This window comes from Ascaphus truei, chromosome 2, assembly GCF_040206685.1.
Source record: "Ascaphus truei isolate aAscTru1 chromosome 2, aAscTru1.hap1, whole genome shotgun sequence".
Classification (NCBI taxonomy): domain Eukaryota; kingdom Metazoa; phylum Chordata; class Amphibia; order Anura; family Ascaphidae; genus Ascaphus; species Ascaphus truei.
Window position 1 is genome coordinate 15,145,672 of NC_134484.1, and position 27,500 is coordinate 15,173,171.

Below are 27,500 nucleotides of genomic sequence, written 5' to 3' on the forward strand. Positions count from 1 at the left end.
TCCCTGTACTGGTCCCGCAGAGCTCCAACTCTGTGACGCCGAAGCCGTCACCACAGTCTCCCTGGAGTCACGGGGAACACCGGGCTGGGGGAAACAGACACCCTGGGGTGCTCACACCGACAACACGTATGGCTAGTCCCCTCCTCACGCTGCTCCTCCTCTACCCGGCATCCAACGCGCGCCCGCGCACGTACACCCGCGGGGTTAAAAGCACACAGACCTCTCCGCTTGATCTGATTTTGTTGTCTTCTCTCTTTTTACATGACCTGTGAGCAACAGTGCGGATTCTAGAGGATCACAGGACTCATCTTTTTGGACATTATCTGGCGCCAGGTTTATTTTGTTTCATGTGTTATTCTGTCTGTACTGGACAGTAGTTATCAGGCAGCCTATCTTTATTTTTTGAGTGTATTTTTGATTTATTACTAGTTATTTAGTCACTTTAGCGCTTTATTCACAGCATTTTTTCTGACTTTCTTTTTCAGCATATTTAGCGGGGTACAGAAAAGAAAAGGAGGAGACAAGGGGATAAGTACAATAGTCATCTTGATACATTGCAATTTCATACAGGTAATGAATGATACTTGGTATTATGGGGTATTATTGGGAAGGGGTACAACACTGGGAGAGAGGGAGGAGGAGGAAGGGGGGTGGGGCTGTCTTCTCCACTTCGAGTCCACCAGGAACAACCCATCATGGTCCTCACTTTACCCAAGGCACAATGTTACTTTCTATGAGAGGAAATGACTTGAGTTTTAAAACTTAAAACTGCAGTTTAAGCAATAGCCCACACGTGTGTTTTTTTTAATAAATAAGTTCTGTTCTATGAGAAAATACTTGTAGCATTTAAAAAAATCTATTTTTAAATACATTTTAATGTATTCTAATGTAAGAAGCATTTTTGTTTCTATAGCAACCATTTACTAATTCATATCCCCTTCCTCTTCTGGGACAGGCTCTGGCGCACCCCTTTTGCCCTCTCTCTAGCAGTGCACCCATTGTATCTATTGCCTGCCTGGTCACATGATCTTCCACACAGAACTTTGCATCTTGGGTAATCTTCTGCAGCCCTAACAGTGATTTAAAGAACCCCCGAGCCAAATCTTCGCCGATCGATTTCAGGAGAACGGATCCATCGGCAACTTAGCTAATCACTTCTCAGTGTGCAGATTGTATTGATACACACATTGAATGGAAAAACATGTTTTTAAAACGGCAGCTTGTACTGCAGCTTTAAATCTCCTGTAAAAATTCTAACTAAAGCATACAAGAATCTTGCAGTGTATGCAGCAGTGTATGCAGCAGCAGTGTGTGTGTGTGTGTGTGTGTGTGTGTGTGTGTGTGTGTGTTTGTGTGTGTTTGTGTGTGTGTGTGTGTGTGTGTGTGTGTGTGTGTTTATACAGGACATACACATCCAAGTGCATACAGTCTATGTTCTTACAAACACACATTAATTCACATTTATACACACTCAAACACATTAAGGAAGCACAAACACTTTAACTATACTGCGTTAATCCTCCCCGGCGGTTTACTGCTTTCTTGGCAGCGGTCGAGCCCCATCCCGGCACTGCGCACACTTTCATGGCCACGAAGGCAGTAAATCTAGCTACATCTTTGTATTCTCCCATACACACAGCACTAATACATAAACCTACAGATGTAGCCAGATTTACTTACCAGGAGCAGAGGCAAAAAAAAAAAGCTAAATGTTGTGGCTCACTGTAAGGTAAAATTGTTTGGGCAGCCACAGTGGGGGGGGGGGGGGAGGGAGTTAGGGGTGACGAGGGGAGCACTCTTCCCTTTTGGAGTTCCTGCAGCGTTAATTCCCACTGCCAAGGCAAGCCACAGTTGAGTTCCTCCCCAGCAGGGAAAGTTAGTTCGAGTTACATATGTCTCTACACTCTTACACAGACATGTAACCACTCACATAGCAAAGACCTATGCCTTTACATACAGGCATGCAGTGCTTCTCTCATGCATTGAATCATGAGTTACATTAACGTACACATATATTCCTGAATATTCCATCCATGCCTATTGCAGAGGAGTACAATGTTTGGGGAAAGGGAAGGGGATGAGGGACCCTCGCATCAGCCTATAATAAAACGAAATAAACAACGGTGCAATAAGGGGAGAGAACAGGATAATTGTGAGGAAACAAAGACACCCTCAGGTCAGCACTCGTTGTAGGTGATAGTGAAATGGTGATAGATTTAAAATTAAAATGCTTTAATTCTATTGGTTAAAATAAATGTCAAAATCGTTGAAATCAATAAACAACTGACAGTGGTAAAACAACACACATAACAGACAAAATTACAAAATACTATAACTGAAATCAGGGGGAAGGAAAGGTAGTGATCCTACCTGTCTGCTAATTAGCAGTAATGAACAGTCAACGACTAAATAGTCAGACCCCTGGTTCAGCAATAACAAGGTTTAAAAAGCCTGTAACATAAATACAGGTAACGGTGGACTGGTCATGCACAAATATATGCCAAAGAGGTTATACAAAATGTAATGCAATAAAGTGAGAGCTCACTATTAATAATACAGCTGCAGTGCCCTGAATTGTAAAACTGGCTTGGTAATGAAAAAGGTCCCCACTAAAGGGTTAAGGTACATTTGAACTAGGGGGCTATAACTGGATACGGACTAGATCCGTGCCCCAGAGCTAAGTATCACATTTTGTGAGCTCTTATGTGCACTGTTCATTAACATTCGTACTACCACCTCATTTAGCCCAAGTTAGGTTACCTTAACCCTTTAGTGGGGACCTTTTTCATTACCAAGCCAGTTTTACAATTCAGGGCACTGCAGCTGTATTATTAATAGTGAGCTCTCACTTTATTGCATTACATTTTGTATAACCTCTTTGGCATATATTTGTGCATGACCAGTCCACCGTTACCTGTATTTATGTTACAGGCTTTTTAAACCTTGTTATTGCTGAACCAGGGGTCTGACTATTTAGTCGTTGACTGTACATTACTGCTAATTAGCAGACAGGTAGGATCACTACCTTTCCTTCCCCCTGATTTCAGTTATAGTATTTTGTAATTTTGTCTGTTATGTGTGTTGTTTTACCACTGTCAGTTGTTTATTGATTTCAATGATTTTGACATTTATTTTAACCAATAGAATTAAAGCATTTTAATTTTAAATCTATCACCATTTCACTATCACCTACAACGAGTGCTGACCTGAGGGTGTCTTTGTTTCCTCACAATTATCCTATTGCAGAGGAGACCAGATGAGTAAAAGAAACTTTGTGGAATAGGCGTTAAAGGATGAAGCGACACCATCATTGACAATACTTTCAATATGCTTGATTGCAGATCCCTGATCCACACAACCTTTTCAAATCCGAATGTAACCCCCAGTTAAAAGAGAAATTAGATGTGGAACTGAAAAACTGTGCTGCCCACTGAGGGAGTTATTCAACTGCAAAGGTTATTCAACTGCGATTGTTCCGATTAGGGGTCAATCACACAGAAACTACCCCAATTGTCGCAGTTTGTTGCATAACCCCATGAGAGAGGAACTAGAGGCAGACTAAATTAGGTGGCAGGAGCTTTCATGTGAATAAACAAATATTACTTTTGTTTATTTTTGACATTTAGAAAAATGGTTTACCAGGATGTAATACTTTGAGCGTTACCCCTCGCTTTCAAGTATGTCCTAGGCATAGAGTTATGGTGACAGATACAGTAAATGGTTACATTAAGTGAATAGAGGTTGAAGATTTAAATTGCAAACATTTCATAACCAGAGATAATATGATCATGGGCATATGAAACAGTTATAAACACGGTTAAAATGAGAAAAAGCTGAAGTCTTGAAATTACTTATACTGGAGGCGGTTTCGAGAGTCACTGGTAGATTGTTCCAGTCAAGAGATGCACGGTATCAGGAGCAGCGACCGGATTCCTTGTTGAATCTTGGGCCCGTGAACAGTCTTTTGGAGTCAGATCTACGGTGATAACGGCTGCATGTGGTAGGGGTAATGTTATGTGAAATTGTTTAGACAAAGTTTTACAGAATGCAATTGAAACAAATTGGTTTGCTGCAAGTAGGAGCACACCGGAGTGAGATAAGTCTGGGTCCAGTGAACAGACATCAGAAATACAACCTTACAAAATAAATATATGCTTTGTTCTGGCAGTGTCCCTTTATACTAACAAGCTATGAAATGGTTAAAATGAAAAGGTAAATTTGTAGTTAGAAAAAAAGGATGTCACATCTGTTTGAGAAATACAAGCCTCAGAGCAGAAGAAAAACATCAAACAAAAGTCTGCTATCCATGTATAACTTATCATCTTGCCTGTAATGGCTGAAGCTTGGGATTGTAAACTGCCTCAAGAATAAATATATTGGAACTGCAAGAAACCTGTGTTTGATTCTGTATTTTCACACAACAAGGATCTCATGGTGTTTTCATTGCTTATGAACCAGCATTGAATTGAGGAACATTTTTTTTTCTTTTCAAGGAGCTTGTTAAGATAGACGGGTAACTTGCCCAGAAAGTTTTTTAAGGCAAGACAGGAAAAATGTACTTTGCATTTGGACTCAAGGGATAGCCAAACTAGTTCTTTGAGCATTTCGCAGTGATGTGTGTTATAATGACATCGTAGTACAGTGCAAATTGGCATATTGAGATGTAGAGGGTGTCTAGTTTACCAAGGTGAGTTTGGACTGCTGTACCATATAAGTCCTCAAAGTCTATAATTGGCATTAGCATTGACTGTACGATACGCTTTCTGACCAGCGGTCTAAGGGAGGATTTATGCATCTGTAACAGGTATTCCCCCACCCAATCGCAGATATAGTATGGGTGCGGAGAACATACGGTGTTACCAGGTGTGGTGCTATACCTGTTGGCTCACAGGAGGGCTGAGCTTCCGCCACGGGGAACCTGGGGCAATTATATTATGAGTAACACGGTACTTGGTGCAGCGCCTCCATCTGCAATGGTTCCTAGCAGAGCAGGAATTGTTCCTCGCAGGACACATACAAATACTCGCACACCTTAAGTATGATAACCAATAACGTTTACTTAGGAAACAGCATACCAAACATGCAACTGTCAACATAAAATAACAGGTGTCCCTCTCAGAGGCGACACTGACTACAGCATCAAGCAGGACGCTCCCCCAACACAGGATGATCCCACCCCGTGTCCATAGGATCCCCACCCAATGTCCCACACTCTTGCAGAGGGAAAGAATATGGGTGACTGCGCAGTCACTATTAAAGCTAATGGCCAGTTGGTGCACTTGTGACTTTAAAGTACCTGCCCGAGCACTCCAGTGATCGGATCAGCAACGGCTTCGCAAAGGATCTGTCGCTCGGTGATTCCGTCTGATCCCAAGCTGGAGATAGTCTCTGTGGGCCCCGACTTGAGCCCGAACCTCTTCAAGGGAACCGCAGCATCCGCTGTGTCCCTATCTAACTCTAGCGCTACTGTGACAGGATCCCTAACCTAGGGCCTGTCCCTGTAGGACCACAAACTGGGGAGTGAAGACCTCTCTGCGACCTAAGGGGTTAATAGCCTGCTCCGCTCCCCTAACTCTTCCCAGTCCTGACTCTTGCTAGTACTCCCAGCGCCTGCAGCAACGCACTGCAACCTGCTGGGTGCATACAGCAAACGTGCTGCACAAATACTTTGCCTTCTTGTCAGGCCTCACAGCACTGCCAGCCGTGACCCTGACAAGACAGCACACACACGCACTAAGGGCAGCGTCCCTATCTTGGGCCGTCCCTTAGCACTTACCACTAACCTGGTGGGGAGTTGGGGCCTACCTGGGATGTGGGGGACCTTACGCGGTGCAGGAGCTTCACTCGCTCCCTGCACCCTTCCTTCCCCTTCAGCTCCCCAGCACCAACTGACTAGCGTGCTGCAAGCCCACGAAATGTATCCTTTTTATCCCTCTAGAGATCCTTGGCCCTCATTGGCCACACTGAGGCACCTGGTGTGCTTGGCCCTAAGCCTCATGGGAGTTGTAGTCCCGTGGAGGCTGCAAACATATTGGGGCCGCGTGCGCACCTTCCCTGCGCCTGCGCGAATCCCTAATGGCCGCCGCAACCTCTCCTGAACTGTCCCTGCACTCGCCCTCGCGCGACCTCTCCCTAGCTCCAGGGACCCTTCTGCGCCTGCGCGATCACTGCGCATGTGCGAGTGGCTGCAATGGCCGCCCCCGCTAGCCGGGTGCGCCGCCGAGACTCTCAGTGCTCTCTGCACTGGCCCCCACCTTTGTGAACAGCCTGCGGGTCCGTCGCTGCCTCCTGAGGCACCCACGACCGCGCTGATAAAAAGGAGGGGGGGGTCTCTGGTGGTCTAGGGGCACAAAAGCTACACTCTCCCCCTTGTGAAAAATCCAACGTCCCCGCTTGGGGAACGACATCACTCGTCATACAGCTATGCAATGAAAATGCAGTGCATAATATGATCAACTTATCACTTATGGCATTAAACATCAGGGTACAATGCACTTCATACCATATAACCGAAGCGAGCTGAGACCATATGTGGGGTGCCCTTAACTGATCATGTGGGGGTACCTCACTTTTGCGTCCGTGAGCCTCCCCCTTGTGAATCTCTTGGAGAGCACACTCTGGGGTGACAGTCACCGGTTCCGTACTCATTCCCCTCCCTGGTGGAAGGAAGAGTACAATGTCTCTTAAGCAGGCCTTTACCCGGCCATCCGCGGCATGGATGCGGTAGGCCAGGAGGCCAGGACCTTTCCCTTGGTCCACCATATGGTGAATGGAGCGCTCCTTTTTGGGCTTAAAGGAGGCAACTTCCCTTGAATCCCTCTTCACACAGTCCTTATCCCTACATACTTGCGAGGCTTCCACTGGGAAGCGAGCAATGGACAATGTCTCTTTCCTCAAAGTCTCGGTTTCACCTGGCAGGGAGTAAAGGGTAGATACCTTACCACTGTGGTGATTCACGGTGGCCAACAGGTCCTCGGGGACACTGACAGTTCCCACCTCGGCTGTCTTGGGACCTGTCCTCGGCACTTCTGGGGCAGTCCACTTACTTGCTGGAACTTCGGGAGTGTGGTATCCCAGTCCTGGGACCACTGATGTCGGAGCGCACGGGCTCACACTCAAATCAGGAGCCAGTGTGAAGTAAGGAGGTTCCTCACCACTCCGCTGGCTTGCTACGGGTTCCTCTTCATCTGGAACATGGGCAGGTAGGTATGGGTCCACTCGCACCACTAGACAGCTACCTTCTAAGGAGGACACCTCCGCCAGGACGCGATGCAGAGGGGAGCCATTTGCCCTGGTGACCAGACTTAAGGAGCTATCGTGCTCCGCGGTCACCTGGAGGCTCACCCCCAACACCCCTGGTGCAGTCGACTCATCCTTGTCTTCGTTAGGTACGGGTCCCAAGCCTAGGACCAATGGTACCATCGTAGTAGGCCGGACTGACCATTGTAGGGCTCACGGGCCCACAGCAGGGTCCGCAACATCTGGATACACCTCCTCTAGGGCACACGGACCCACAGCAGGCTCTGTATCTGCCGACATAGTTGGCTCGGTGACTTCACTAGAGTGGTCCGCTGGCAGGCGCATCACTACGAGCGGTTGGTCGCTGGAATCACCATAAGAAGATGGGGGTATAGACACCTTACCCTGTGATTCCGGAATCTGCGAGTCTGGGCTCTGTGGTTCCTGCTCTACCACTAAGACGTCCCCTTTGAGAGGGTCTGGAACCGCTTCTGCAACATGGTTTTGGACACACGGGTCCCCTGAGGCCTCTGGAATTAGGACAGACTGATTAGCAATGTCACTCACTTTTGCAGAGGGGTCAAGCTTCCCCGCTTCTTCCTCAACTGGCTCCGTAGCCTGGGGTGAAATAGGCTTCAAGAACCGTACACCGCAGCATTCACATTCGGGCTCCCACGCCAGTGCGCCTCTAGAACAGTCACAGGTGGGACTAAGGCACTGTACACCCGGTTCTCCGCCTACCTCAGTCATTTTGAAGTCTAGCGGTTACTGGGACATGTCGGCTCCCTCGTCATAGGCTTCTTGCAGGCAGGGGCACATTGGCACAAGGACATCTATCCCTGGCACTCGCCAGGGCACATATATATTAGGGTGTATGTCCTGACAGTGTATCTCATCCTCAGAGAACAAAGAGTCTATTACTGCATCAATGTATGGTTGAAGAACACATGGCTTGCTCCCCCTGGTGGAATGTGAAGGAAAGGCACTTTCTACAAGGGAGTTGTTCTGGCTCTGCGCTGAGTCACTCACATCACAGGGGAGGGGCTCTGATTTTCGCGCCAATCCCGGACAGATTTTTGCAACATCTTTCTGTGCAGGTTGGCAGTCAGCAGCACGTGCGCTCTCCTGTTTTGGTGGGAGACGCCATTTTACTGGGTCTGCGTAGACTAGGGGGTACCCCTCAGATGGGCCCCCGGGCAGAAACAGTGCAGACGGTGCCTCTGCCAGGCATATATCCGCAGTGGGGATTGCCACAAGAAGTATGGTTTTCCATGTGGACGTGGGATCCTGTTCTTCATCTAAGACACATGCACACGGCCACCCAGGAATTCTACGCATATAGTACTGAACCTCAACCGCGGGTATAGTTGCGGGAAGTCCTCCTACCGCCACCACCTGGCCAGGTTCCATATATTTCCTCAAAGCCCAGGCAAGGACATCGTGTCCGGACATTACAAACATGGTGAAAAAAATAGGAATTGGACAATTTGGAAAAAAAAATTGGAACAGGGCACCCCTGGTCTCTCTCAGCAGTGCCACCAAAAGTAACAGGTATTCCCCCACCCAATCGGAGATATAGTGTGGGTGCGGAGAACATATGGTGTTACCAGGTGTGGTGATTTACCTGTTGGCTCACAGGAGGGCTGAGCTTCCGCCACGGGGAACCTGGGGCAATTATATTATGAGTAACACGGTACTTGGTGCAGCGCCTCCACCTGCGATGGTTCCTAGCAGAGCAGGAATTGTTCCTCGCAGGACACATACAAATACTCGCACACCTTAAGTATGATAACCAATAACGTTTACTTAGGAAACAGCATACCAACACATGCAACTGTCAACATAAAATAACAGGTGTCCCTCTCTAGAGGCGACACTGACTACGGCATCACGCAGGATGCTTCCCCAACACAGGATGATCCCACCCCGTGTCCATAGGATCCCCACCCAATGTCACACACTCTTGCAGAGAGAGAGAATATGGGTGACTGCGCAGTCACTATTAAAGCTAATGGCCAGTTGGTGCACTTGTAGCTTTAAAGTACCTGCCCGAGCACTCCAGTGCTCGGATCCGCAACACTTCGCAAAGGATCTGTCGCTTAGCGATTCTGTCTGATCCCAAGCTGGAGATAGTCTCTGTGGGCCCCGACTTGAGCCCGAACCTCTTCAAGGGATCCGCAGCGTCCACTGTGTCCCTATCTAACTCTAGCGCTACTGTGACAGGATCCCTAACCTAGGGCCTGTCCCTGTAGCACCACAAACTGGGGAGTGAAGACCTCTCTGGGACCTAAGGGGTTAATAGCCTGCTCCGCTCCCCTAACTCTTCCCAGTCCTAACTCTAGCTAGTATTCCCAGCACCTGCAGCAACGCACTGCAACCTGCTGGGTGCGTACAGCAAACGTGCTGCACAAATACTTTGCTTTCTTGTCAGGCCTCAAAGCACTGCCAGCCATGACCCTGACAAGACAGCACACACACGCACTAAGGGCAGCGTCCCTATCTTGGGCCGTCCCATAGCACTTACCCACTAACCTGGTTGGGAGTTGGGGCCTACCTGGGATGTGGTGGACCTTACGCGGTGCAGGAGCTTCACTCGCTCCCTGCACCCTTCCTTCCCCTTCAGCTCCCCAGATCCAACTGACTAGCGTGCTGCAAGCCCACAAAATGTATCCTTTTACTCCCTCTAGAGATCCTTGGCCCTCATTGGCCACACTGAGGCACCTGGTGTGCTTGGCCCTAAGCCTCATGGGAGTTGTAGTCCCGTGGAGGCTGCAAACATATTGGGGCCGCATGCGTGCCTTCCCTGCGCCTGCGCGAATCCCTAATGGCCGCCGCAACCTCTCCTGAACTGTCCCTGCACTCGCCCTCGTGCGACCTCTCCCTAGCTCCAGGGACACTTCTGCGCCTGCGCGATCACTGCGCATGCGTGAGTGGCTGCAATGGCCGCCCCCGCTAGCCAGGTGCGCCGCTGAGACTCTCAGCGCTCCCTCCACTGGCCCCCACCTTTGTGAACAGCCTGCGGGTCCATCGCTGCCTCCGACGGCACCCACGACCACGCTGACACAAAGGAGGGGGGGTCTCTGGTGGTCTAGAGGCACCAATGCTACACATCTATAAAGTTTACCTAGTTTGCCATAGGTTTTGGATGTCAGAGTATCAATATGCAGCTTGAATGTTAAGTGGGAGTCAAGCAATATTCCTAGATGCTTAAAGCTAGTGACAGGGACTAGATTGGTGTTAGAGTATGTTCTGATCTGTAGTTCGGTCATTGGAAGATTTAGAAAAGAAACCTCAGTCCCAAATACCATTGTTATAGTCTTGTCGGTGTTTAAAAACTGTTTGCTTTGGGAAATCCAGCAATCAAGTCTTGAAAAAATAGATGGAAGTACGTGTCCGTGGTCAGTGAGGCTAGGGTTGTGTGCATATAAGATTGCGTCATCTGCATACATGTGCATTTGAAGATGCCTTACATAGATCATTAATGAAGGCTGAAAAGTAGGGGTCCCAGAACAGAGCTTTGCGGGACCCTACAGGTGACATCCAAGGGGTTGGAATTAGAACCTGTGATAGACAAAAATTAAGATCTTCCCGATATGTTTGAGTGAAACCAATTTAAATTATGTTCTCCTATTCCAGAGCTCTGAAGCTTGTTTAACAAGATAACATGATCAACATTATCAAAATATTTTTGCAAAATCTAGGACTATTGCACCAGTTAGTTGAGTTGTACACTCGCTGAACAGTTCGACTCCATGCTGAATCTCATTGCAAACCTATAAGAGGGAGAGATTTGGACGAAAGCAAGAAGGAGGTTGGCTAAGGAACTTTATCTGGGTATAGTAATAACTTAATTGGGAGTGGACACATTTTTCCATGACTTTGGATAGTATTTGGAGAAGAGACATTGGTCTGTAGTTGGAGACACTGATTTTGTTCCCACATTTGAAAACTGGGACAACGCTAGCAGTTTTCAAGGTCTGTTGGATATGGACTGAAAATAAAATAGAGTTTATTAGGGAGGCATGCGATATGGCAATAGCTGGGGCAGTAAGTCGTAGGAACTTTGATTGCAGTAGGTCAGACCCACATTGGCTGGTTAGTTTTTAATGTTAAGAGCGCCTCTGTAATCTCCACTTCAGATACTGGGACAAATTGAAAATTGTAAGCACCGTTGGGAGGGACTGGAGATATAGGGGTTTTCCCAGGTTGAAATTCATGATTGAAGTTAGGGTTGTACTTTGATACTAGGGCGGTAGCTCACCCCACAAAGTATTAATTGAATGTATTTGCAATGTCAGTGGGATTTGTCAGTGTAGTATCATTCTTTTTGATATATGGTTGTTGATGGCTAGAAGGCTGGAATATATTGTTGATGACTTTCCAAAGTTTGCTGAGTTTTATGTATTTTAGTAGAGATAGTCTGAGTAAAATTGGGCTTTTTATAGTTTTGTTTGCCTTGTGGATGTATTCACAGGCATCTGTAGTTATTAAGATCCTTGGTTGTGCCAGTTACATTGTATCTTTTACACAAGGCATCCCTAAAATGTAAAGCGCAATAAGGTTGAATCCAAACCATTTATTTATAAAAATGTTTTACCAGGAAGTAATACATTGAGAGTTACCTCTCGTTTTCAAGTATTTCCTGGGCATAGTTAATATAACAAATAATACATGGTTACAAATACAGTTACATAAATGAACAGTGTATACATTATATACAATACATTGCATGCACAGTTAGAGAAGATGTATATTATAGGCTTATGTAACAGTTACAGACCAGATTAAAATGTGAGACAGCATTAGTTTTGAAAGAACTTAAACTGGTGGTGGATGTGAGAGTCTCCGGTAGGTTGTTCCAGTTTTGGGGTGCACGGTAAGAGAAGGAGGAGCGGCTGGATACTTTGTTGAGCCTTGGGATCATGAACAGTCCTTTGGAGTCTGATCTCAGGTGATAAGTGCTGTATGTGGTAGGGGTGAGGAGCTTGTTCAGATAGGTGGGTAGCTTGCCCAGAAAGTATTTGACGGCAAGACAGGAAAGGTGAACTTTGCGCCTAGACTCGAGTGATGACCAATCTAGTTCTTTGAGCATTTCTCAGTGATGTGTGTTATAGTTGCATTGGAGAACAAAACGACAAAATGTATTGTAGAGGGTGTCAAGTTTGCTAAGGTGGGATTGAGTTGCCGAGCCATATACTATGTCTCCATAGTCAATAATTGGCATTAGCATCTACTGTGCGATACATTTTTTGACCAGGACACTTAGGGAGGATTTGTTCCTGTAAAGTACCCCTAGTTTGACATAGGTCTTGGTTGTCAGGGTATCAATGTGCATCCCGAATGTTAAGTGGGAGTCAAGCCATATGCCCAGGTATTTAAAACTAGTAACAGAAGTTAGGGTGGTGTTAGTGTTGGTTCTAATGTGGAGCTCAGTCGCTGAAAGCTTTAAAAATTTAGTCTTGGCCCCAAATACCATTGTTACAGTCTTGTCAGTGTTTAAAAACAGTTTGTTTTGGGAAATCCAGTTTTCGAGTCTCAAAAAGTCAGACTGAAGTATGTGTTGAAGGTCAGAGAGGCTATGGCTGTGTGCATATAGGATTGTGTCATCTGCATACATGTGTATTGAGGCTTCCTGACAAGCTGTGGGGAGATCATTGATGAACACTGGCAAGAGTAGGGGCCCCAGAACAGAGCCTTGCGGGACGCCAAAGGTGATATCCAGGGGGTTAGAGTTAGAGCCAGAGATGGACACATGTTGGGATCTACCTGATATGTAGGACTGAAACCAGTTTAAAGCATGCTTCCCTATTCCAGAGCTCTGGAGTTTGTTAAGCAGGATAGCATAATCAACAGTATCAAAAGCCTTTGAAAAATCTAGGAATACTGCACCAGTGAGTTGACCCCGTTCCATTCCACACTGGATTTCATTGCAAACTTTTAGCAGGGTAGTTACGGTAGAGTGTTTGGGGTGAAAGCCAGATTGGAATTGGCTTGGGAAATTTGTCTTGTTATAGTAATCGCTGAATTGGGAGTGGACACATTTTTCCATGACTTTGGATAGGATTGGGAGAAGGGAGATAGGCCTGTAGGCAGTGTTTTTGTCCCAACTTTTGAAGATTGGGACAACTCTGGCAGCTTTCAAGGTCTTTGGGATATGGCCTGCAGACAGGATAGAGTTGACTATGGAAGCAATTGGTTTGGCAATTGCTGGGGCACCAAGTCGTAGGAACCTAGATTGTAGTAAGTCAGGTCCACATTTGCTGCTTAGTTTGTGAAGCGCTTGTGTAATCTCCTCTTCAGATACTGGGCCAAATTTAAATTTGTGGGCAGTGTTGGGAGTGGGTGGGGCTATAGGGGTACTCCCAGGATGAGATTCAGGTTTGTGGTTTGGGCTGTGTTTCGCTAATATGTTAGTAGCACACCCCACAAAGTAATCATTGAATGCATTTCAATGTCGGTGGGGTTTGTCAGAGTAATATCGCCCTTAGTGATGTTAATTTGCTGTTGATGGTTAGAAGGCTGGAATATGTTGTTGATAATCTTCTAGAAGTTAGCTGGGTTTGATGTGTCTGGTGGAGATTTTCAGAGTAATATTGTGCTTTTGCATGTCTTGTTTGCCTTGTGCACATGTTCCACAGGCATCTGTAGTGATTGAGATCCTTGGTAGTGCCAGTTACTTTGTGGCTTTTCCACAAGGCATCCCTGAACTGGTAGAGAGCTATAAGGTCAGGTGTAACCCATGGAAGGTGGGCACCCCGTATCCTTATTCTGCGTAGTGGAGCATGGGTATCACAGAGTTTTAAGAACTCGGATTGGAAATAGTCGAGCGCAGAATCAGGTTCAGGAATTAAATCGATTCTGTGCAAGGGCAGTTGGTAAGGTCAGCCAGAAACTGTTGTGGGTTAAAGTTTCTAAATGTTCTAGTGAGGAGAATTTTAGGGCTTGATTGGGGCGGTTTAATTTTCCTGACACAGTACACTATTGCATGGTCACTGAAAATGTCAGGAAGGGTGTCAGAGGATTGTATTCTGCTGGGATTTGAGGAGAGTATCCAGTCAAGCAAGGAATGGTTGTGCGATTTCAGGTTGGAATGTGGGCACCCGTATTCTTATTCTGCATAGCGCAGAATGGATATCACAGAGTTTTAAGAACTCAGTTTGGAAATAAATAAGCAAAATAAACACAAAAACACCTTGCTCACCAACTACATAAGAAAGAAATCAACGGTGCATAGGAAAAATCATAAGAGAACACTAAGTGACAAGAGGTTGTCACTAAAAGTCCCTAAAGCTTGCACTCATTGTAAACAGTAGAATGTACATAAAGTACCAGTTAAATAACTAGTACCACTAATATCTAATTATTACAGACCAAATGGGAAATATCCACGTAAACCTAACTATAACACAACTAAAACATATACAATTTTATTACATGCTAAAAACTGACGAAATGCATAAAATGACTAATAACCATAAATAAAAGAGTCCCATGTGAACGAAATGGACAGTATGCAGTAAACAAAAATGCTAGTATGAACACAAGTGTAAAGCCCTATCAGAACATGAAGGGCCAGTGTCCATAATATACTAACAATGCTAATTAGCTTCACCACAAAACACTGCAGAGCAGCAGCATATCACATTAATACTTAGTTCCCAAACAGGCTCAAAGTAAAGCTATCCAATAGTAACAATTAATGTGGCACTTATACATAAGTAACCACCATAATAGTGGTGTAGAGTGGATGTAAGGGGTTAATTGTAAGGGGGAATAAACAAAAACCCACACAGACAGCAGTAAATAAGAGTGCTGTTAGGAACTATATCGCCTCTAATAAGGCTGAAAGCAAACAACCTGATGTGAATTGCTGCAGGGACACCATTGAAATGAACGTCCCAAGTAGCTCACAGATCTGCAACATGGATAAAAATCAAAAGATGCAAGTGTTATCCGTCGCGTTCCCACTAGCATTTTTGTTTACCATATGCTGTCCGTTTCGTTCACATGGGGACTCTTTTATTTATGGTTTATTAGTCATTTTATGCATTTCGTCAGTTTTTAGCATATAATAAAATTGTATATGTTTTAGTTGTGTTATAGTTAGGTTTACGTGGATATTTCCCATTTGGTCTGTAATAATTAGATATTTGTGGAAATAAATAAGTGCAGAATTGGGGACAGGTATCAGGTAAGGTCAGTCAGAAATTGTTGTAGGTTAAAGTTTCAACATTTTAGGGCTTGACTTGAGTGTTTTGATTTTCTTTACACAATACACGATTGCATGGTCACTGAAAATGAAATAACAGCTCACTGCTCATTGAGATAGGAAATTGTGCCAAGAAAATGAGTGATACCAGTCAGGGATTGCAGTGGGGCTTTAGGGGGGCAGTAGATGCAAACAATAAGAATGGGTTTATAGAAGGGGAGGCACATTTTACCAACTAGGACTTAAAAAGAGGGTGGGCTTGGGGGGCAATATAGCAGTGTAAATTGTAAGGAGACTTCAATATAAAATAACACCTCTCTCTTTGACCTATCTTTAATAAAAATTGAGTGACCCTGAGTGGAGAGAGAGGGTCTCAGTGAGTAAAGACACTGACTGGCATTGAGAGTTTGAAGCAGGGCAGCCTGGTTCAATTCCCAGTTTCAACTCGTGACCTTGGGCAAGTCACTTTATCTCCCTGTGCCTCAGGCACCAAAACGTAGATTGTAAGCTCCACGGGGCAGGGACCTGTGCCTGCAAATTGTCTCTGTAAAGCACTACGTAAAACTAGCAGCGCTATACAAGAACATGCTATTATTATTTTATTACAGTAGATGCATCAAGAATTTTAGGAATTAGTCCAATTTCATTGAGCATTGTGGCTTTAGGCTTATGCAATACTGATGCAGCTGCCGTTATTCGAACATTTAACGCGGTGTGTAGATCTGAATACCCATGCGATGGCGCGCAATTTTTTGGAATCGTGCCGACTTAAACACGCGGGTTGTTTATCGTTTTGTCCAGATCAGAAAATGGCATTTTAGCGTTGTCTGCAATACCGTCGAGAAACTCAAGTGGGCAATCGCGATTTGTTGTCATAAAAATCCAATAACAATTCAATGTCACGATTAACATGTTTGGATCCAGGGGGGGGGGGGAAGGGAGCAGGATCGTCAGGAACACCCAGAAAAAAACATATACATACAGATCATGGTGTGGTATGAAAATAAATATGAGTCAGAACTCTGGAAATACTTGGCTCTTATGAATAACCTACTTACAAGAAGTAGGATTTAAACCAGCGTTTGTATAGGTAAAGATGAGTATATTGGCTCTTCTACTTGAGATCGCAGACTGCAGCAGACTAGTAGATTAAAGGATATGCCTGCTGGGGCTTTCACTTTCACAGTACAGCAGCCGCATTCGTTCAGAGAAGAGAGGAAAACATAGTGTTTTACCAGGTAACACCAAAATGTTATCGTAGTAGCATAAAAGATATGTACTCACAATATATCATGTGAACACAGTCACATAAAGGTATCTTTAGGGCAACAGCGGCTCGGCAGATGGAAAAAAACGAAAGCGTCCTCCACTCCACTCAAACTTCCCTCCTCGAGGGTGCCCCCTCGTCCGGTGCCGATGGATGGCGTCTGTCGTCACTTCCTGGCCTGGTGGTGACGACTTCCGGTACGGGCGGGAAGATCGGAAGGTTGGAGGGCTCGCCTGACCGCAGCTGCGCCTCTGGGGTAGGAGCAGGTTGACAGACTGCTTCCTTCCTTGACTCGGCTCAACGCGTTTCACTGCATCCGCAGCTTCCTCAGGAGAAATGATTGTGTCCCATAATGGGTGTTACTTAAATAGCATCTTCAATTAAGACACTAATTGGAAAAACACTTAATTACATTACACACAGATTCTCCCACATGGGTACATAATACTGTGGTCAAAAAAATACGGCGCATTAAATACATATATTAGTTTTATTCACTCTCATATGAGAGGTTCTAAAAGATAAAATATAAATTAAAACATATTAGAAAGCTAAAAATCATCATTAAAACTCGGATAGTTAGTAATTATTAGAGAAGGTCCATACATAGAGGGAGAGAGAGAGAACATAGATTAGTAAAGTAAATGCAGAATAGTATATATAAAATCTGATAGCAGCATATTTATATATAAAATTAATAAAATTTCAATTAAATTTAATTATTTACATGTTTTTTTCTGGGTGTTCCTGACGATCCTGCTCCCTTCCCCCCCCCTGGATCCATACGTTTTGCGAGGAAATCAGTGTATATTCCCTGGAAGGTTGAGAGTTTTTTCAGTTTCACCACTTGTATTTAGTTTTTTTAGATCACTTGCACTGTGTTAAAGCGCCACTCTAAATCACTGGGTTTCACGATTAACATGTTGCCTGAAATTGGCTGAGCTGCCTGCCACGCATGCGCAAGTGCGATAAGCCGTATTACTGTATACACGGAGCAGCGTGTGCATCTCTATTATACACGGAGCAGCGTGTGTACTGTATCTGTATTATACACAGAGCAGCAAGTGTATAATACACAGAGCAGCGTGTGTACTGTATCTGTATTATACACAAAGCAGCGTGTGTACTGTATCTGTATTATACACAGAGCAGTTTGTGTACTGTATCTATTATACACAGAGCAGCGTGTGTACTGTATCTGTATTATACACAGAGCAGCGTGTGTACTGTATCTGTATTATACACAGAGCAGCGTGTGTACTGTATCTGTATTATACACAGAGCAGCATGTGTACTGTATCTGTATTATACACAGAGCAGCGTGTGTATTATACACAGAGTAGCATGTGTACTGTATCTGTATTATACACAGAGCGGCGTGTGTACTGAATCTGTATTATACAGAGAGCAGCGTGTGTATTAGACACAGAGCAGCGTGTGCACTGTATCTGTATTATACACAGAGCAGCGTGTGTACTGTATCTGTATTATACACAGAGCAGCGTGTGTACTGTATCTGTATTATACACAGAGCAGCGTGTGAATTATACACAGAGCAGCGTGTGTACTGTATCTGTATTATACACAGAGCAGCGTGTGTACTGTATCTGTATTATACACAGAGCAGCCTGTGTATTATACACAGAGCAGCGTGTGTACCCTACATTTTTTAAGCTGCAGCAGCGTCACTTACTTCGACGGCCAATCAAATCATTCTTCAAAGTGCACTCAACAGAGTAACATCCCCTCAAGTTGCATACAGTATTGTATTGATGCATACAGTACTGTAAAGTAGTATAGTATTGTTTAAAAAATTATTTTGTTTTGACACACGGCAGCTTGAACTGCAGCTCCAAACTTACAGTAATACTGTCATGTACAGTACAGTAAAGTGTAATACAGTGTAGTACATTACAGTACTGTATATTTACCTTCATTATAAACGTTGCCAAATGGGTGGTGATGATTCACTGTGACTCCTCAAGTCTGCATTATAGTTGACAAGTGACAGCTGGCCTGGTACACTTGTAGTTGACAGCTGATCAAGCTGGAAATCGTTTTGGTACTGGTAAATGCAAGCTTGCTGGTATCTGTACGTGAAATCATGCACAGGCTGGAAATTTTCCTGGTATTCTGGCGGGGACAGGTACAAAGGATTGCCGTTCACCAGGTTATCACTGACAGTCGGACCGGCCGGTGCTAGTGCTGTTGCCGGCACATTGCTGGATTGGGATTGACGAATCTTTTATGGGTTAAAACCGACCTTTTTTCTTTTGAAATTGCATGATCAAACATACTGTGAAATTCTGGCATGACACCACAATACCCGCAAATCTCTCCGGCAGGAGGGGCAATGCGAAAAAAACAGTGATCGTTACTTAAGGTTTTTCTTATCGCACGCTTCCACCCATGAACGTCAGGTGAAAACTTGTAAAAATCGTAGTTTGAAATTAAATATTCATATATTTCAGATACAGTCACCATCATATCTGCTGCAACATTAATTGCAGAATATATTAAAAATGCATAACTACCGTCACGTTTTTTATACGTGTAGCGGTCATGTAAAATGGCTACAGTCATCTCTCCTGCTGACAGTAAGGCCTGGTAAGTTGTGGGCATGCCAGCAGTAATTATGGAGGTTTGCCCTCACACCCTGGTGGGGTGCCCTGTGTATGGATGGGAGTGGTCACATGCTCTGATTCCATGGTTAGTGATGTCAGAGGTGTGTCAGTTCCAGAGTGTACATAAGGCACAGCACTGTGTCTAAAAGTCAGTTCTGAGTTAGTTCTGTGTCCTGCGTGGTTCTGAGAAGAGTTATGTTATAGTAGCTTAGTAGGAAGACTGTGTCCAGGGACCTGGCACAGGGTAAAGACATCCCGGCTGGGATAGGGAATCCCAATTAAAGGAGAATTACACCTTTTAAAGGGAAGCACTGACTGATATGAGTGGCTAGAGGAACTACTGCGAGGGGCAGTTAGCCCACCTCAAGCAATAAAGATGCTCTTGATTATCAACCCTCTCGTGTGCATGTGTGGAGTAATTGCACAGAGAGGAGCACCACAGAGGAGTTCCTCACCAGGACCATCCCCATGCGGACGCAGGGAAACTTATGAGGTGGAGGCGCTGCACTGGAACTAGGTAGGACTCAGCACACTACCTCAGCTGCCTGTCTGGACGGGTCCTCCCCATACACCATCATGCAGGAAACTCAGGAGTCCTGTTGCCAACAGGTGCACCACCAGACACTACCACACTGTAATGGGGACCGGTTAGACCACAGGGGACAATGTGAGATTGGGTAGGTCAGGCCGGGTCAGAAAACCCATTACATTTGGAGGCGAGCTGCTGAGATCAGATCTGTCAACAGGACAGGCTCTAGCTAGGCACACTGGGAAACAGGGAGAGCATCTGCTGCCACTCTGTGCTGCGTAGGGACGGACCTAGGGGTGGTCAGGGGCTGACAGGGTATTGTCAGTTCGCAGGGACGACCTAGGGGCCTGAAAGGAGTGAGGGGTCTGGAGCCGGGCTATAGCTGACCGAGTCGCTTTGAGGTAGTGCTAGTTGGTAGGACGCCAGAAGGGATAGCCTGTTAACGTGGTCAGGAATCCTGAAGAGGGTCTGCGCTAGGCTGACCAAGATAGGTAGACGCCCCAAGTACTGCATGGCAGAGCCAGACTAGTCTAGCCCATTCCAGACACTCACCATAGGGAGCACAGACTGGGAGGAAGGAGTTACAGCAGACACTGAGAGAGTGAGCCTAGCCTGAGGTAGTGCAACATGAGTCCAGCCTAGATCAGGTACACATGTGGTGGTGCATCTGAGCAATCTTTATTGTACTGGTGTGGTGGCTGCCCCGCAGAGCGGAGCCCCATGTACGATAATTGGTACAAGAGCATGACAACCCAAGGAATGGAGGATCCGCGTGGTGCGGAGAGCCCAAAATGGCGACCAGAGGCTGATGGGGAAGGCACCCGTGGCGTGCGCCCCACTGAAGAGCAAACTGTCGCTGAGCTGTCTCTAACTAATCTGCTCTGGAGTGGAGAGAAGGCTGTGGCTGCCCCGTTTTTGTCCTGTCTGGGACACCGAGGTGTCAACCTTGAAGAGTGTGAGGACATTGTGATAACTGGGGGGGAACCCAGGGAGAAGAGCAAACAAACTGACATTTCGGGCTTAAAAGCCACCCAAAATGGCGGTTCCCGCTTGCTAGGGAGACCGCGTGGGCCAGTCGCAGAGAAAATGGCTGATTCAGAACTTGCAAAAAGCTGGCCGGGAATGGCGCGAACAGCAGAGCCCCGCCCTGATGGGGGGTATGGCGCGAAAGCTATGGCTTCGCCTTCATGGACAGTGACTCACTCGGCCCCTGTGCTGAATCAACCGCTTAGTCTATGGGACCCTCCCCTGATTTCCACCAGGGGGAGTGACTTTCAATTATGGCCTGTGGGAATGCACCCACTGGGCCCAGGGACTGATATCCAGACGGCACCACTACAAGAAGTAGTTCCGGCCGCGGAGGTAACGTGCAAAAAGGAGGGATATTTTGCACGGAAAGCAGCTGCCAGGAGAAGGCGGGAACTAGCCGCGGCCCAAGGATCCCACTCTGATGAGGAAATTGGCGCGAAAACGCAGACCGCGCCCACCAGGACTGAGAAAGGCACGGCCTTAATTAAGGGGCATGCTATTCCCCTGTGGGATCCGCCCATAATTGCAACCCCTGGGGGCGGGTTCCAGCTATGCCAGCGGAAGGAGGAGCCGAAGCAGGAAGTGGCTGGCCCAGAAGCTTCTACCGTTCAGTTGCGAGGAACCACTGACCTGGAGAGACCCATACTGAAAGTGGTCCCTACTAAAAGAATGGCCTGCTCCTCCACTGTGGGAACTATGGTCTCCACCCAGCCCTACTCGGTACCCGGCGGGGTACTGGTAGTCAGGGTGGCCAACACCGAGACGGTGGTCGGGCTCTGCCTACAATGCGGGCTGCCCGGAGGCATTATTAACATGGCGGCACGCTGCCCACAATGCGGGACACTATACTTATGGCCAATGCCGACGTTCATTCCGATCCAATCTGCTGACCCCCCGGGGGATACGGCTAGGCGCTCCGCCGAGTCCCCTGGTGCACTGTGGATCAATCGTGCAAGTCCCGGAGAAAGGGGACTGGAGTCGATTAAATCGGCTGGGTCAGCAGCAACCGAGACGGTCGGGTCACCCCCCGACCGCACTGAGAAAAGACTATCGCCCCGATCGGTGACCCCTAAGTCGGGGAAGGCAGAATACTCGGATGAGGATCTCCGCGAGCTAGCGGAGGTGAAATCGAGGCCCAGGACAGAACCGAGGAGGACGACACCCCGTAGCGTGAGTAGCAGCCTGGAAAGCAGGGCGTCCCCCGCAGATCGGCGAGCCGAGAGACGGAGTCCCTCCGCCTCAGGACCTGGTGGCGACGGCGGAACCGCTGGGAAGGAAGCAGCGACGCTTCGGCGATCGGGTGAAGGTCCCCGATCACCTCAAGGGCCCAAGAGCTGGATGGGAGACCCGCAGACGGACGAGGGTGAGCTATCCTCCTTGGAGCAGTCCATGGACAGCCGGGAACGGGTCGTAGTCCCGTGGCGTATCCCATCTTGCCCCTACGCCCAACCCCACGCCCTAGGTAAAACCCCTGCACCCATCACCTGTTCCCCGGGGTCCCCGCCTAGCCTGGAACTTGTGGACATACCTTTGGGGGGGGAGGAGAGACGGACTGGGGAAAGACAGCGCAGTTGCGCTACGGAGGTCATTTCTCGGGGAGGGGGAGAATTAGGAAAGGCCGCGGTAGGCCGGTGGTTGCCTCCTGTGACCAATAAAACAGAGGACAAGGCCCTGGGATCATCGGGGGTATTCTCATGGAGGGATGCGGACGAGAGTGACTCAGGGGATTCACATAGGTTCAAGGAACACCGTTGGTGAGCCCCACTCTTTGAAGGTTATGCGGCCTGGATGGATCGTACGCGATTCTTTATTAGAAGGGAGGATGTAGTTGATTTTTGGTGGGCCAAGGGAGAATTCACCCCTGAACAGCGGGATAGGGAGCTGCAGGAACGGTGGTATAAGATTGAGCACAGGGAGATAGAGCCCATGGGTCCCGAGACACTGTCCGATTCATTGGATCCTGACGAACCCCTGTCATGGGTGCTACCTGGGAGGGCAGGTTGGGCTGACCTAATTAGGATCAGTAGAGCGGAACGGGCAATAATGGCTCGATATAAGTCTTCCCACGGGTTGGAGTACCCTTATGTCCCTGAACCCCTCATGGAGGAGATAGAAGAGAACAGGGAAAGGTGGCTTAGGGAAACCATTGAGATGTACCTAGTCAATAAGGGGAGTGAAGTTACAGGAAGGAGGGCAGAGGACAGAATAGATCACCTGATGCGAGTGTGGAGTATAGGGAGGAATATACACAAACACAGGGTGACCTATAGGCCCGAGAGGGGACTGCCTAGGCACTATCATGTCACGGTCCTGGACATGGGTGGTAGAGAGGTTAAGAAACCTGACCCGAGCCACTATTATTAGGGGGTACTAAGGTATTTTGCGGACTCGTGGCTGCTGGTCGGGGCGGGCTTGGCGAGATGTTACTGTGGTCATTTTTTTTGTATAATGTACAATCTGTGATGTTAACAATTATGTGTTATGTGTTACAGTGCTTCCTGGAAGAAGGTATTTAAATTTAGGTCCCAGCGAGACGATGGAATTCACCAGGGGGAGAATGTAGCGGACATGTAAAATGGCTACAGTCATCTCTCCTGCTGACAGTAAGGCCTGGTAAGTTGTGGGCATGCCAGCAGTAATTATGGAGGTTTGCCCTCACACCCTGGTGGGGTGCCCTGTGTATGGATGGGAGTGGTCACATGCTCTGATTCCATGGTTAGTGATGTCAGAGGTGTGTCAGTTCCAGAGTGTACATAAGGCACAGACTGTGTCTAAAAGTTAGTTCTGAGTTAGTTCTGTGTCCTGCGTGGTTCTGAGAAGAGTTATGTTATAGTAGCTGAGTAGGAAGACTGTGTCCAGGGACCTGGCACAGGGTAAAGACATCCCGGCTGGGATAGGGAATCCCAATTAAAGGAGAATTACACCTTTTAAAGGGAAGCACTGACTGATATGAGTGGCTAGAGGAACTACTGCGAGGGGCAGTTAGCCCACCTCAAGCAATAAAGATGCTCTTGATTACCAACCCTCTCGTGTGCATGTGTGGAGTAATTGCACAGAGAGGAGCACCACAGAGGAGTTCCTCACCAGGACCATCCCCATGCGGACGCAGGGACCCTGATGAGGTGGAGGCGCTGCACTGGAACTAGGTAGGACTCAGCACACTACCTCAGCTGCCTGTCTGGACGGGTCCTCCCCATACACCATCATGCGGGAGACTCAGGAGTCCTGTTGCCAACAGGTGCACCACCAGACACTACCACACTGTAATGGGGACCGGTTAGACCACAGGGGCCAATGTGAGATTGGGTGGGTCAGGCCGGGTCAGAAAACCCGTTACATACGTCTGTGGTGTAGCCATAATGTCCACTCAGCAATTGTGCAGGGAAAGAATGTAAAAAAAAGGCACACATTGAGTATTTAAAGCTTTTTATTAAGAACGCCTAATTTGATAACGTCTTCGAAAAATCAAGGTCATTTCACAATGGGCCACTGTAAGTATGTATCAGTATAGACGTGGGTGCTATCTGTTTTAAACACCTGCACCCTTACAAAGTAGCAAAGTTCCATACACATAACAGTTCAATAAAATTCATTAATGTCATGAATTTCTGCCACCTGGTGGATAAACAAAGAATAGCACCCAAATTATAATTCATTAACTTCTGCCACATGGCGGATACGCGAAGAATTGCATCCAAAGAAACAAGAAACCATTAAATTAAACAGATCAACCGTGTGTGCATGCCCGGTGCCGGATTGCGTTAACGCGGCATGAATAGTGGTCAAAACGCGGAAATACCGAATGGAATACAGCGGTCAACACGAAAACTGATTCGAGATGTGTTCGAATAACGGCAACTGCATCAGTAGGCACCATACCCTTACTTATCCAGTTTGGGTAGAAGGCTTTGAATATTTATATGGGTGACAGAGATCATCTAGTAGTAACAAATTATAACACTGTTATTAAAGCTTCTCATCATGTTTCGGATCACCTACAGGTTACTTTTGTACCTTCAAGGCTTAACACTTGACTCCCTATTCCTACATATTCGATTTGATCTCTGGTTATGTCCCTCCTCATTTACTGTGTTCTGCTTATAACTGTCTCTTTTTCACCCCTTTCACTGCTGGTGCTCTCATCTTAAAGCTTTTTCACTCAATGTCCCTTACCTGTGGAACTCTGTCACACTCGTTATATGCCAATCGCCTTCTCGCCCTACTTTTAAGTCTATATAGCCTGGACTTGTCGCTACTGTTCCACACCCACAGTTGTCCCTTCCAAACATTGTGGTCAAGCACTATCTACTGCACTTATTCCAAACATAACATTAAATTGTAAAGTTTCGGGGCTAGGGATTTCCTTTCCTATTGTAGGATTTTGTTAGCTGCACTTATTGTATTATAATTCACTGTTTTGTATTGTCTATTTTGTAAAGCGCTGAGTACACCGTGGGTTATATATATATATATATATATATAGTGTCCGTAAAAAAGAAAAATCCTGCAGTATGTGGTACATTTCACATGCTATACTACTGTAATTGTGAAGCACTTCTAGTCCCTTTGGGAGAAAAGCAAGAAAAGCACTATATGAAATAAAGTTATTATTATTATACATACATAAATACATACATACATACATACATACATACATACATACATACATACATACATACAGATGTGGCCAGACTTACTGTTTTCAGTGCCGTGACCGTGTGTGGCTGCCAAATCGCATTGCAGCCGTGTGTGATCACAGCCCCAAAAACAGTAAGCGGTCTGTGAGGATTAACTCTGTGGGGGCCCATGCGTTAATCCTCCCAGGCAGAGGGACAGTCGACAAACTGCACAGAGAGAGCAAAGAAGCAGTTTCTCCCCGACCAGAACTGATGGTACAGTAAATGAGGCAGTCAGTCTGGTCTATCTAGCCCCTCCATGATGTAGATGCCCAAATACGGGTCTCTACATCATGAGTGGGAATAATAGAGGTCAATCATCAATGGCGTTGAACAGGACATTTCAATCTGGGGAGACATTGAGAGAGACTGCTTCTCTCTAGGATTACTCAAGGGAGCTCTTTCAGATTGTCTGGCCTGTGAGGATAAACGCTGTCCAGGCCGCAAACTACAATGCTTTCAGGGCTGCGGCATGTTTTGGCATGTTCATGCGTGGCACCGATAACAGTAACTCAGGACACATTTGCTTACCATGTGCTTTTCTGTTTCTTGGATTTTTTGGACTTCATTTGGACTTCAAAGGATTTGTGACCAAAGTTTGTTATTGGGTGCACAGCACATCTTTTTATAACTATATATGCATTTGGTGAACGTATTGATTGCACAGTTAAATATTATTATTGTCATTTAGGTTTTTTATACATTTATACATTTTCTGATCATTTATTATTATACTATTGCTGTCACACCATACCCAAGCGCAGTCCTTTTCTGTATATATTTATATATATATATATATATATATATATATATATATATATATATATATATATTGTGACAGAAACCAGGGGTTGGTAATAAACTCCATATACAGGGCTCCCAGGATACTGAACAGTTTCTGTCCTGTCTAAGCTGAACAGGGCAGCCTCGTGGTACAGGCACTCCATTCCACAGTTTGTCTGCTGCCTGTTTTCTGTCACCTGTCATGCTGATTAGAGTTCAGGTATATAAGACCTGTTTCCTGTTTCCTCTGGGCCCCGCCCAAGAGCCTGGAAGGCTGCTGAACTGCAGAGGGGTGAGAAAGCCTCTTTCCCAAATCGCTTCATTCATTCTGTTAGTTTGTCTAAAGACTGCAAAGGTACTTATTTTGTTGGTGGAAGTGGACAAGCCACTTCCAACTCTGAGTCAGGGACATCTAAGTTTAAGTTATCGCTCAGACGAGCAGCTTTTTGTTTGGCTTTGTTTTCTGTTTAAACTGTGGCAGTCTCAGTGCCTGGGACTGAATAAACCAGGCATAGCCTGTTTAAAGGAACAGTACGTGACGTCTCATCATTTAACCTACCCTAAAAGACCGTGTTCTAACAGTCCCGGACAGACGGCGGAGCCCCGGAGTAAGCCGTTTGTCACATATGGTGGAGAATGCGGGCAGAACACTAAAAGGTCTGGGGGTTAAAGAACTTTAAAGAAAAAAAAAAAAAAAAAAAGGTTTTTTTTTCTCTCTCTCCAAACAAGATGGAAGACGTGGTGAGTGCGCTGGTACGCAATGTCGCTGTCCAGAGAGACGCGAATGAAGCCCTGCAACAGGCGAATGCAAACCAGCAAGAGACAAACCGCTTGCTGAAAGAGGAGCAACAGCGGTTCGCTCAGGGCTTACAGCAGGAACTCGAGATCCTGAGGGAGACTATCAGTAACCTTCCACTGGCAGCGGCAGCCCCAGTTCCGAAAATGACCAGGGCAAGCCACTACCTTCAGAAGATGGGACCCTCGGATGATGTGGAAGCCTATCTTCTCACGTTTGAACGCACGGCACAGAGAGAGGGATGGCCAGAAGCTGAGTGGGCTGGTCTAATCGCACCCTTCCTAAGCGGCGAACCCCAGAAGGCTTACTTTGATCTAGAGCCAGCCGAAGCTAACGTCTATGCAAAAT